Source organism: Lygodium microphyllum, chromosome 12, assembly GCF_053477565.2.
Source record: "Lygodium microphyllum isolate KBCC chromosome 12, Lygodium_microphyllum_v1.1.10, whole genome shotgun sequence".
NCBI lineage: Eukaryota > Viridiplantae > Streptophyta > Polypodiopsida > Schizaeales > Lygodiaceae > Lygodium > Lygodium microphyllum.
Genome location: NC_141146.1, coordinates 80423348 through 80437750, shown reverse-complemented (window position 1 = coordinate 80437750; position 14403 = coordinate 80423348). Strand labels below are relative to the sequence as shown.

At 40.1% G+C, this 14403-nt stretch overlaps 1 pseudogene; it reads left to right on the top strand.

The window, feature by feature from the left end:
- The first annotated feature begins 10503 nt into the window (after nt 1-10503).
- On the top strand, nt 10504-11416 carry LOC148027974 (uncharacterized; annotated as a pseudogene).
- The last annotated feature ends 2987 nt before the right edge of the window (nt 11417-14403 follow it).

The following is a 14403-nucleotide window of genomic DNA, read 5'->3' as shown; positions in this document are numbered from 1 at the left end:
TTATCCAATCTCCCCCTCACTGACATGTCCGTGTCAATGGATGTAGGAGTGTAACTCTGCAATCATCCTGACCAAGGGCTTACTATAGATGGCACATCACCTATTGGACCACTCATGGATGTACTAACTGCAGGGGTATTTGTAGCATTACTAGTGCTAGTTGATCCATCTATAGCCACTACAACAAGATTCCCATACCATGAAGCCAGCTCGTCAAAAAAAACATCCCTACTTATCAACATCTCGTGAGTAGATGGCACAAGGCATTTATAAGATTTCTTGTCCTATGCATAACCCAAAAACACGCTCTTGACAACTTTGGGATCCAATTTCTTCCTCTTTTCATCAAGAATATGCACGTATGCAATGCAACCAAATACCTTTAAGTGCCTAATGTTAGGCTTATGACCATACAACCTCTCATAAGGTGTTACATGATGAATACCTGCTCTAGGGGTTCTATTTAGCACATATACAGCAGTCACCACTCCTTCAACCCAATAAGTACTAAGCAAACACTTTTCATTCAGCATAGCTCTAGCTAACTCCATCAGTACCCTATTTTTCCTGTCTGCTACACCATTTTGCTATAGTGTATAGCTGCAAGTAAGCTGTCTTTTGATCCTATACTTTGCAAGATATTTGTCAAACTCCCATGAGACATATTCTCCGCCTCCATCTGACCTAAGACAAGAAATATAGCCACCCAACTCATTTTCTGCATGCTTCTTGAAATCTATGAATGCATCAAACACTTCATCTTTATATGTTTCAATATGTACAGCCAAGTGTACCTGCTAAAATCATCAATGAAAGATACATGGTAACGAGCACCACCAAATGAAGCATTAGGCGACAAACCCCAAACATCAGAGTGCACTAACTGCAAAGGTCTCAAACTATTCTTGACATGATTCATAAATGGAAACCTTGCCTGCTTTCCAAATTGACATGCAGTATATACATGGCCAAAGTCATTATACTTGAATTTGGGCAATGCAAGTACCACTCCCTTTTGCACTTCCTTCTGCTGCATAGATTTTAGCTTTTGAACATTAACATGGTCAATCCTCTTGTGCCAAATCTCAACATCTTTTACATCATGTGCAAACATGGATACCTTAAGTTCTAGAATGGATGCGTCCAAGGTAAACATCTTGCCATCTCATTTGCCTCTAGTAATTAATTTGCAATCATTACTGTATTCCTCAATAAAGCATCCATCTTTGTTAAAACTCACCTCCACGTTCTATTCTTCCATCTGTCCAACTGACAAAAGATTCTTTGTGATTGACAGTACATGCAATACATCATGCAGGCTCTTTTTCTTGCCATCAGGCATCATCAATGAAACAACTCATATGTGCTGAATATCGTGCTGGGTGTCATCCCCAATACACACAAAACCATGTGAACCTGCAACCAACTCACATTGAACCACTCTCCGTGGGTTGTCATATGGTTAGAAGCCCCAGAATCAATGTACCATCTCTCATCTCTGCTCTTGCTAGGTGCATCCTTGGACACATGCTGCATGGCAAACAATCTATCACCTTGATCATCATGAGCACCACTAGATGATGTATAATTCCCATGATGTCTTCCTTTAGCTTTCATATTTTAATGTTTCTTATGACAATCCTTGGCAATGTGCCCATATCCGCCGCAATAATGATAGTCATTATCCTTGTTTGATTGATCATTTGACTGCCATGATCCACCACCTCTACCATGGGGTGATCTCCCCGTGCCTTTAAAGCCGCCAGATCCACGCTAGCCCTATGTATTCATGCCATGCCAATTACTATGTTGTTGCTATCCATAGGTGTTTTGAGTGTCTACACGACCTCAAAAAGAGCCACAACCTCTGCCACCTCTGCCAGTTGGCTAGAATAAAGGATAATGTCTTTGCTTTGAGACGTACTAGAACCTGTGTTCAGTCCAAGCTTCACTTCTTCATGCAATAGCAGGGCAAGCAACTCATCCCAATCAAGGGGTTCAGCTCTAACAGAAATAGAAGTGTCAAATGCTTTATACTCTTTGCCAAGTCCATTTAGAGTGACTGCTATCATATCATCTTTAGACATTACAGATCCAATAGTGGCAAGCTGGTCCACTATGGTCTTAATCTCCGTCATGTAGGCCTGGATGCTTTTGCCATTCCTAGACATGTTGTTAAATTGTTGCTTTAATTGTATCTTCCTGGCATGTGTTACATTTCCATAGTTCTTCATGAGTATGTCCCAAGCATCTTTTGGGGAATCACATCCAATGATCTTAGCATCAAATATACATAAGGAAAACCAATGTAGCACTTTGCGTGCTCTCTTTGTCCACTGTGTACAAGCTCTTCTTTGATCATGTGTCGGCCATTCAGGCAATTCAGGTTCAGCTTCATCACTAGTGCATAGATCCCAGTAACCTCTGTCGACCAAGAAATACTTCATACGAAACTTCCACAATGCAAAATTCTTGTTGTCCAAATTTTCACCAACAATCCGTGTAATGTTATTAGTGCCCTATGCATTTGCCATGTTACAACAGACTATGTCTGCTTAACTTCCTGTAAGCCAACAAGTCAGACTGACTAACTGCAGTCTTTGACTATTTATGACAATTTTGTGTGATAAGTTCACTACTAAAAATAGGGCATTTCGGTCCATTAACATCTCATAACCATCCAAAACATGTGGCATAACCTATGGGTACAACTGTCAATACATAGACATGTAGTTTCTATATACTTTGTATCATGCAACCTTACTATCAAAGTACATACATGCAGTCTAAAATATGTAAAACTGTCAGTGGTGACTAGTAGCTAATTCAAAGCCAAAATTGAGGTGTATACAAGTCACACATGCTTCAAAACTTCATAGACATCTGCTAGTACATGTAGCAATCCAAATATGACCATACAGCACAAATTAGTGACCAGCATGTACAAGTGTCAAAACTCCTGTTCACAGGTTGCAATCAACAAATGTTCATCAAAAAACAAGATATCTTATTCCAAAACCCCCTCAATATGTCATGTACATATGCCACCATACATGAGAATCAATGCATAAACTTGCCAATTTCCAACAATGTCTTGTCTTCAAGAGCCAGTGTTATACAGTGCATTTACTGTTCATAGCCATCCAAGACCATGTCAAGACATTTGTTTCAGTCCAAGACATTTTCATTCAATTCCCTTCTTGATCCACAAGACATTTGTAGGCCATATACCAAGTCATACAGTAGACATAAGCTAACTAAAGTCATCTAATGTTCCAAGACTATTGAGTGCTTACTGACCCTAAATTTTGATAGTTTTCTAGCCAATAAAAGAAACTCTTAGATCTGTGTATTTTGACTAAAGATTCCAACTCATAAGTATTACAACCAATACATATGTATATATGAGCATATATATGCTCCAATGAAGCCTTCCAAGCATGTCAAAAGGCTCCAGGTTCTTTCCAATGCCAAGTAAGTGATATATACTATCTATGTACAATAGGTCAAGCTGTATTTCAACTCTATAATTCCATGTTACAGCTCATGGATGAGCTCCCACAAAGGCATTTTCTTAGTACACCCTTCAAGTACCTTCAAAAATGTGCATTCAAGCTTTATGCCACTTGACAAGTGCTCCACATGATGATTTTGCAGCCAACATTCAAATCTGTCTAGTAGGCACAATTGGCGTGAACAAGTCCTAAGCTTCTTCTCCACAAATCAAATGCATATGGTGGTTGTGATCAGCACTATGGTGCTTAAACAAGCCTTAGAAGACTCCCCAACAAGTCATGACCAACACTTGAACAAATGGGAACCACAATGAACCAATGCCTATCTTTCAAGAACAATGGCAACCTGTGCCTATGCTTCAAAATGCCCTCATCTTCACTTTCTTCAGGTCGTCTTCATTGCATGTTGCTCCATAGATCCCACCTAGCATGGTTCTGATACCACATTGGAAGAGAGGGATAGACAGAGAGTGGAGCAAAACCATGAGCTTGTCAAGAATCGCGTGATGGGGGGATGTGCTTGAGCTGCTGTGCCAAACACACACTATATACACAAGAGGAAGCTCACTCAAGAACACAAGAAGAGAGATGGAGGCCAAAACGTTTTCTTGCTGGTTTATTCTTCTTCTTCCACACACTATACAATGTACACAAAGTATAGATAAGATACAACATAAAGAAAAGTGGCCTTCTAAGTCAAACAGTGCATAACCCACTACACTAATCAACTGGCGTTATATCTCTGCCAGCTTTAGGTAGGTGTAACAAACTAAATATTATAAGTGATAAGTCAGTGACCATGTGAGTATCATAATGACCACCAACGTGCTAAATGTAGATGTGCAAACTCATCTGGCTAGGCGGTCCATCATCAATGTCCACATGTGTTGAGCTTGCCATCTCAACACTCCCCCTCAAGCTCAATTCTATCTCTACAACTCCAAGTAAGCTTCGAAACTTTTGAAGCTTCTCTGCACCCAATGCCTTTGTGAAAATATTAGCTATCTGATCCTGTGTGCTGATATATACCAAGCCAATCTCTCCTGCAAGTACCTTCTCTCTCACAAAGTGGTAGTGCACCTCAATGTGTTTTGTCCTAGCATGGAACACTAGATTTCTAGCTAGCTGTATGCTGCTCATGTTGTCACAATGAATGACAACTGGACCATCTCCCCGCACATCCAAATCACCTAATAACTTTTGCAGCCATACCACCTCACATGCTACCATAGCAGCACCTCTATACTCAGCCTCTGTACTCGATAAAGCAACTGTAGGTTGCTTTTTGTTGCTCCATGTAACTGCTGCACTACCAAGGGAAAACATGAATCCACTTGTAGATCTTCTGTCTGATATGCTACCAGCCCAATCTACATCTATGTATCCAAAGACATGTACGTCCTTACCTACCTCATAAAAAAAATCATAATGTAAAGTGGACTTTACATACCTCAATATATGTCTAACTACATCCAAATGAGGCTTTCTAGGCATTTGCATAAACAGACTGACAAGGCCAACAACATAGCTCAAGTATGGCCTTGTGATAGTCATGTAAATCAAACTCCCTACTATCCTCTTGAACATAGTAGGGTCTTTTATCTCATCCCCAACATCAGCGCTCAACTTCACATTTTGCTCCAATGGTACTGAAAGAGGCTTACATGCTGTCATACCATACTTGCATAACATATCCAAGCCATACTGCATTTGGGATAGCCATATACCATCATCATATCTAATCACCTCAATACCAAGAAAGTATCTCAGTTCACCCAAATCTTTCATCTCAAACTTCTTCTTCAAGAAGTCCTTAACTTCAGCAATCCCATTGTCACTGTCACCTGTAATAATCGAGTCATCCACATAAATGATTATGATGACCAAACCTACATTTCCCTTTCTCACATAAAGTGAGTGATCAGCATCAAAAATACAAAATCCTATTGACAAGATACTCTCCAATCTTGTCAGACCATGCTCTAGGTGCTTGCTTCAACCCATAGAGTGCCTTCTTTAACCTGCACACATATGTGGGATGCTCTAAATGCTCATAACCTGCTAGCTGCTTCATATACACTTCTTCTTGCAATTCACCATGCAAGAAGGCATTCTTAACATTCATTTGCTGCAAACTCCAACCTTTGGCTACTGCCAAGGTAATCACACACCTAATAGTTGCCATCCTAGCAACTGGACTGAATGTCTCTTCATAATCTATGTCATATGTTTGAGCATAGCCTTTTGCAACCAGCCTAGCCTTATACTTGCTAACTGAATCGTCTGGATTATGCTTGACTTTGTAAAGCCACTTATAGCCAATATCTTTCTTACCCTTAGGTAAGGGTACCAAATCCCAAGTCTTATTGGCTTCTAATGCAGCCATCTCCTCATCCATTGCTGCATCTCAATGAGCATGACCAACAGCATCCTCAAAACAAGTGGGCTCAACATCCTCAACTAGTTTCACCATATAAGCATAATAGTGAGCTGCATAACCTTCAAAACCAAATCTTTTAACAGGGTATCTGACCCTACTAGATCTGCATACCACCGGATCACTCAATGGAGCCTTTACATTACAATGAGCTCTCTGTACACCTGGTGTCGTTGACTGAAGGAATGCCAAGCTCATCATCCAAATTCTTCGAACCACTAGAATCTCCATCAAATCCCAAATGACTGGTAGACGCATCATTACCATCCAGCACTTTCTTCTTTCCTTTATCCTTCCCTACAACACTTATAGATCCACCTGAAGATGTGGGGCTAGTCCTTAGTCTCCCAGACCAAGGGATCACTGTAGGTGTAGTACCACATGATGTTTCTGTTCCACTAAGACTCCGTGATTCTTGTTTATCTTTCTGCACATAGCTGTCATGATCATTATCATCATCCAAAACATCATCAGCAGGTGCATACCAACTTCCCATCTCATCAAAGATAACATCCCTGCTCACTTTGAACTCACCTGGATAGGATTATAACAGTGATACCCTTTTTGTTCTAAAGAGTATCCAATAAAAACACATTTTTCTGCTTTTGGATCAAGCTTCTTCCATAGCTCATCTAGTACATGAACGTATGCAACACAGCCAAATACCTTCAAGTGTGATACATCATGCTTCTTGCGAGTAAAGCATTCTTTAGGAGTCATCCCATGAACTGTAGCTGTGGGATCTATTCATAATGTAGACAGCAGTATGGACAGCCTTAGACCAAAAATGTTTGGGCATATTCTTTTCAGCCATTAATGCCCATGCAACTTTTGTAATATGCCTAATTTTTCTTTTTGCAATCCCATTTTGCTGTGGGGTAAACCTGCAAGTAAATTTCCTCTTTATCCCATGAGTCCTCAAGAAGTCACTGAACTCATTAGAGAGGTACTCTCCCCCTCCATTTGATCTCAAGCACTTCACTTTTAAGCATATTTCTATTTCAACAGTTGACTTAAAAGATTTGAAGTGCTCAAACACATCACTCTTTTCTTTCATGAAGTATACCCATAGCTTCCTTGAACAGTCATCAATAAATGTGACAAAGTATTTGTTGCCACCAAGAGTACATTCTGTGTAGGCCCCCAAACATCTGTATGTACTACATCAAGTATATATCTTCTCACTTCTCTATCATGTGAGAAGGGTTGTCTCGTCTGCTTACCAAACTGGCATGCTTCACAGACTTTATGCAATTATGCAACTCTAAAAGAAGGCAATCCTATAACCAATCCTCTGGACTGCATTAATTTTAGCCTTTACACATTTGCATGTCCAATACATTTATGCCATATTTCAATATCTGCAACTACTCATTTTCCTTTACCATACATAGCAGTATCCATTGTAGGAATTCCAGCATCTAAAGTGAACATTCGGCCAACTCTACATCCTTTTGCGACCAACCTGCACTTATCATTAAGTCTTCTACAAAACAACATTTTGCATTGAATCGGACCTGCAACCCCTGCTCTACCATTTGGCCAACCATTTGGCCAATAGACACTAGATTCATTGTAATTGATAGCACATGTAATACATCTGTCAGACTCTTTGGCTGGCCATCATACAAGGATAAGAGAACCTTTCCAATGTGTGAAATTGGGTGGCATGAATCATCACCCGTCTGCACATAACCTGGGTTTTGTAAGTCATGTATCTCTCCAAACCATTCAACATGACTGATCATATGATTAGATACACATGAATCGACATACCATACATCATCATGTGTCCCCTTTCCTATAACTGCATGCATCATATGCTGCATAACAAACAGACGCTCATTTTTGTCTCCATTCTGTTATGAAGACGATGCATAGTTTCCTTGCTGCAATTTACCACTGCGAATATCATTCTTCTTAGCATAACAATTGGCTACAATATGTCCTATTTTGCAACAATAATGGCAAACAATAGCAGAATTTTCAGAGCCTCTGTTTTGCCATCCATCTCTTACTCTAGAGCTCCCTCTACCTCTAAAGTTTTCTCTGCCTCCAGAAATCTATATTTTACCAAACTATTGATTGAACCTGTTTTGCTCATTATCACCGGCACGTCCCATACCACGGCCTCTCATAGAGGATCTACCATGTCCCCTTCCTAAACTCGAGTAAAATGCTTAGACCTGTTCACCATTTCTTTCAAACGAATCACCCTGCATATTGATCTCTTCAGTAATCATGAGAGAGATCAACTCATCAAAATCTGGAAATGGCTTATGTACATATACTGAAGTAACAAATGATTTCTATGCCGTCTCATTGTTAAGGCCCCTCAGAGTGGATGAAACCAAATCATCATCATCCGGCATTGCATCAATCGCTGCTAAAGCATTTGCAATGCTCCTCACCTTCAACACATACTCATTGACAGACATTTTCCCTTTCTTCAAGGCATTCAACTCTTGCTTGAGTTGAATCATTCGTGCCTTTGTATTAACTGAAAACATACTCTCAAAAATTTTCCAAGCTACATGTGAAGTTTCTACATTCCTGATATGTCCCAACATAGTATTATCAATGACTGCAGATAGCTAGTACATCACCTTTTTGTCTTTCGTATTCCACTCTTCCCATGCTTTTAACTCATCTGTAGTCGGAGGGATACCCAGCTCTGGCTCCTTTTCTTCACCTGAAACAAACTCATAAAGTCCCTTTCCAATGAGAAAGTTCATCATACAAAACTTACATGAAGGGTATTTGTTCTTGTCGAGCTTCTCAATAATGGGATTTCAACTGTTCTCTGCCATTATCACAAACAAGGATACAACACAGCAAGCTAGTCTTCTGCAATCTTTACAACACGTGCACAGCAATACACCAAGCAACCTTTTTCACTGATTGCTCAATAGTACATGTAATTTGCAATCTGTTTGCAGATAAACCTTATGTTTGCTTTCTGTAAACACCTAAAAAATTACAGATTCGCAATCTGTAACATGTGCACCCACTTTCGATCAATACAACTGAAATCAGAGTGTACCCTGAAACTGTCCGCAACCTTGTGGCTCTAAAATGGGGCCTGAAACGGCCTCAGACGCCCAAAATAACTGCGAGAAAGCCCTAAAGGTCCTGTATGCAAAATATGCAATGATTTGCTCGTACACCAAATCTCACAGCAATCTGAGTTTTTTTCTCAACCCTACTTCCGGTGCCTCCACAAGCACTATCCGAGAGAGAGAGTGGAAGAATGGGAGAGCTTCTTACCCATTGCTTGCTTGCTCGAACCTTGCTTCTTCTCCTTCACTTCAACCTTCAAAATCATCCTCTCTCAATGGCATGGCTCTGATACCATGTCAAGAATCGCATGATGGGGGGATGTGCTTGAGCTACTGCAACAAACACACACTGTATACACAAGAGGAAGCTCACTCAAGAACACAAGAAGAGAGATGGAGGCCAAAACGTTTTCTTGCTGGTTTCTTCTTCTTCTTCCACACACTATACAATGTACACAAATTATAGATAAGATACAAGATAAAGGAAACTGGCCTTCTAAGTCAAACAATGCATAATCTGCTACACTAATCGACTGGCGTTATATCTTTGCCAGCTATAGAGAGGTGTAACAAACTAAATATAATAAGTGATAAGTCAGTAGGCATGTGAGTATCATATTGACCACCAACGTGCTAAGTGTAGATATGCAGACTCATCTAGCCAGGCGGTCCATTATCAATGTCCACACGTGTTGAGCTTGCCATCTCAATAGAGCCTACAGCTCATCTTCATTATCTTCTCATTATTCATCCACTTAGTCACACTGTGAAAGAGAGAGTTACACTAGGTTTGACTAACCATCATCTAACTATGGTTAGGTCAAGTCGACCGACTTATTCAATGACACACATATGTACAGTTGTATCCAATTAATGTCGATAAGTCACACAGACATAAAGAGAGACGGGGTGGAGCTTGATTTCCAACTTTATTTCCAACATGGCTTGCCAAGAAATCCCCAATATACTGAAGGAGGTGAAAGATACACTTTAATATACCATTATAAAGAAAACCCTACCATGATTGGGTTGCCAAGAAATCCCCTATATGCTGAAGGTGTAAGAAAACGTGTTAGAGACCTGCAAGTAATGGGAAAATATACTAGATGGTGAATTCATTTATATTCTTGCTATGCATGGTTGATAAAGAAAAAAATCTCTTGGAAAACACTATTGGCACTTGTATCAGGCACTTAAAAAGGAGAGGGGCTTACCTCATTCACATTATGTTAGACTTCAAGCTCTACTTAGTTGTCTTTGGTGTGAATGGTCCTATAGTGACCTTAGGTTGTAGTGCTCTTTTTTTTTTATATGACTAATAATGCAAATGAGTGTGAGAGCTCTTTGTTCTACACTATTGTTGGCTCCAACTGTGCTCACACTTTCATCATGGTATCAGAGCATGGTTCTAGCATAACCAAGAGTTTATGGACTACAGTCAATGCCAATCTCGAGTAAGTGATATGTGCTAGCATGAAAAATGTGAGCAGCCATGGTGATAATAACTGCACGTGAGACAGTCTGTGGACAGGCAGCCTTCAGTCTGGCCTTCACATAATCTATGAACAGCAATGTCAATGTGGAGTGAGCGCTCCGACTATGCTCAAGTGTGCAATGAATTGGCCGCAATTCTAAAAGGATGCTTCAAAGTCGCACCCAAGTGCTTGCAGGTCAACGTTTTCGAAGATATGCAAGAGGCCATTCGCTTCGTGCCTGAGTTGGAGACAATACAAGAGTTTTCTACTGTGAATGCATTGGTGTAAACTGCAGAAAGTGTATTGCCTAAATAGAAAAAAGCCTTGGTTTTAAGTGAGTTCAAGCATGCTACAGTTGTACAACAACATAGACAAAGCAAATGTAGAGGATTTGAGACAGCTCTTTTTTATGCTTCAAGGGACATTCTAGTTCATACCTTTTAGTTTTTAGATACTCGCTCCTTGGATAGAGCTGCTTTGGTCTACAGGTCATGGAATGTAGTAGTATCAGATGAATCTCTTTGGCATGTCCAATACCTATATCATTTTGGAGAATCAAACCCAGGCTTTGAGAAAATTGGAAAGGCAATTGAGTGTGATAAAGGAAGAAATTGTGCAGTACTAGGAAGTCACCCTTGGACAAATCAGGCAGCTGGAAGAGATTGTTTCAAGAGACGATAAAAAGATATCATTTTCAGTGGTACAAGACCAATAGAGTTTTTTTGCATGACTTGTGATCCTTTTATATGGTTAAAAAGTGCTTATAGGCACTCTCCATTTTGTTCACTTTTTGGAAGTCTTCATCATAAGTTGAAGCCATTGGTTCCAGTTCAGGTTTTACAGTTGGTGTTGAAAGACGGCTTGACATCTAGCTCTTCATCATCAAGCATTGACAGTGATTTTGATAATCAAGCTACTAAACTAAGATAGAAACGTGTATTAAAACTTTGGGTTTTTCCCAAGTCTCATATGGAGATCACTACAGATGAACTTGAAGAGCTTTCAGCCACTCTGGAGAAAGCCATATGTCTGTAACTTGGTTGAATAGTCAGTATGCTAAAGGGTTTAGGTACTGCAAAGAAGGTGTTGCATTAGGCATGAGTGTAGCTAGATAACTGGGCAACTTATGTTGGTGGCAATTCTCTCGTTTGTCATATGTTGTAAGGAAGTTTGGACATGTTTTTTTTTTTTACTGAAAATAGCTCATTGCAGCATGCCTTGATGTTCATACATGCATGAATGCTGTTATATGATTATGCCTTACTATTTGGGTTGCTAAGAGCACAAAGTGTGAAATAAGGTTATGCCGAATACTGCAATTTCAAAAGTTTTTTTTTTTTTACATCAATACGAGAAGCTTGTGTTACTACGATGATCACAATGCTTAAGTGTTGATGCTCAATTAAGAGTATACATGTTGGGACAAGTTTGGAAGCTTAGATTATGTGTATATTGCAGTGAATTTACTACTAAAAACAGAAGGAATGAAACTGTCCAAAACATACAGTGTATGTAATAATTGTTTTGACCAAAGTGTTGCTGAAAATTGTCATTACATTGGAAGGCTGAAACCGATCAGTCACTCAAAAAGTCTTGGTTTGCATGGAGACAGACAGAGTTTGCAAATGGCAAATGCTAACAAAACGGACAACATTCCCAAATTGTGGGGGAAAAGCTTAACAATAACAATTATGCCATATGGAAGCTCTGCATGAAGAACTTCTTGATAGGGAAAGGCTACTAGGAGCGAAGGCTAAGCCCAAGCTGCCTACAAGTGACAGGCATCCGACACAAGACCATCTGCGAGCTCATCGAGCATGGATGGAGAGAGCCCGCAAGATTTTGCATTGGATGTCCCTATGTATATTAGATGCCATGGTAATGCAAATAATGAATTGCAACTCTCCTAAGGATGAGTGGGACATTTTGATCAGGTACTATGGCACCACTACAAGTGCCAGGAAGATATAGTTAAAGCAGAAATTTAACAACATGGAGAGAAAAGGCAAGTCCATATAGGAGTATGTAACAGAGATCAAGACCATTGCAAATCACTTGGCATCTGTTGGTACTCAGGTTGAAGATGAAGATATGGTTGCTATGACTTTGAATGGCTTGGGTCCAAAGTATAAGTATTTTGATACTTCTGTGTCTGTGCAGGCTGAAATGCCAGATTTCAATGAGCTAGTTGCATTGCTTATCCATGAGGAGGTTAAACTTGACTTGGGTACAGGCTCTAGTAGTACAAAAAGCAAGGATGCAGTCTTTTCCAATCAACGGGGCCATGGCAGCCATGGTAGAGGCTATGGTTCTGGCAGAGGAGACCAGCAAAATGCATTCTATGGCAATAATAACCAACAGGGATCAAATGCAAGAGGAAGTGGAAACTTCAGAGGCAGGGGGAGATCTAGCTCTCGTGGTAGAGACACTTGGCAACAGCAGCGCCCATCTGACAATCCGAATAAGGATAAGGATTCTCATTAGTGCAAAAAGTATGGTCATATTGCAAAGGAATGTTGGAAGAAGGAGGGAAATCACAAGGGCAAACAGTATGGACACTTTGCATTGTCCCATCAGGCAAGTGATGCTTCCGGAGATAGACTCTTTGCCATGCAATATGTGAAAGGCAGGGTTGCTGAAAAATCCATTGAAGATGTAATGTGGTACATTGATTCAGGGGCATCCAATCACATGACCCCTCACAGTCATTGGTTCAGTGACATGGTGACTGAGAAAAATGGCTATGTATGCACTGGTGATCACACGTAGTATAGCATTGAGCATAAAGGCAAAGTGCCTCTTATGATTCATGATGGTAAGAAGAAACACTTACATGATGTATTGCATGTTCCATTGATTACAAAGAACTTACTGTCTGTAGGCCAGATGACCAAGCAGAACTTGCAGGTTAGGTTCAATAAGCATGGGTGCTTTATTGAAGATTTTGAAAATGGATGCAAGTTGATTGCTCGCGGTCACAGGAATGGCAGGATGTTTATTATTGATGCCACTTTGCCAGAGCTAGACTCAGCTATGTTTGCCCATGGTTCTAGCACTGTCAGAGATTTGGAAATTTGGCATAAGAGAGTGGGGCATGTTAACTTGCAAAGGCTCCAAATGATGCAGAAAAATTAGCTTGTTACAGGTCTACCCAAGTTTGCATATTTTGACATTGGTCATGTCTGCACTACACTTACCAGTTTGGAAAACAATCTAGGTTGCCATTTGTCAAACATGTAAGGTAGAGCACACATCCGTTATAGTTAGTGCACTCTAATGTTTGGGGGCTAGCCCATAATGCATCGATGGGAGGCTCCAGGTACTATGTGACATTTATTGATGATTACAATCGCTATACTTGGGTATATATATTGAAGGCAAAAGATGAAGTACTGGCTGTTTTTCAGCAATTTAAGAAGCAAGTAGAGAAAGAGTTTGATTGCTATATCTCTTGTTTGAGATCAGACAGTGGTGGTGAGTATGTATCAAATGCTTTTGATAGGTTTTTGGCTGAAAATGGCATACGCAGGTAGCTTACTTGTAGTTATACTCCACAAGAGAATGGAGTGGCTAAACATAAGAACAGAGTGTTGATGGAAGCTTCTTGTGCAATAATGAATGAGAAGAATATGCCATTGTGCAATAATGAATGAGAAGAGTATGCCATTGTATTATTGGGCAGAGGCTATTATGACAGCCATGTACATTCTTAACAGGACTCCCACTGCAGGTATTCATGATGTGACGCCTTTTCAAAGGTTGTATGGCTACAAGCCGAATGTAAGTCACATGAAGGTATTTGGTTGCATAGCTTATGTGCATATCCTTGATGAGAAGAGGAAGAAGTTGGATCCTAAAGCACATAAGTGTTGTCTTTTTGGATATTCGCAGGAGAAGAAGGCATACAAATGCTATGA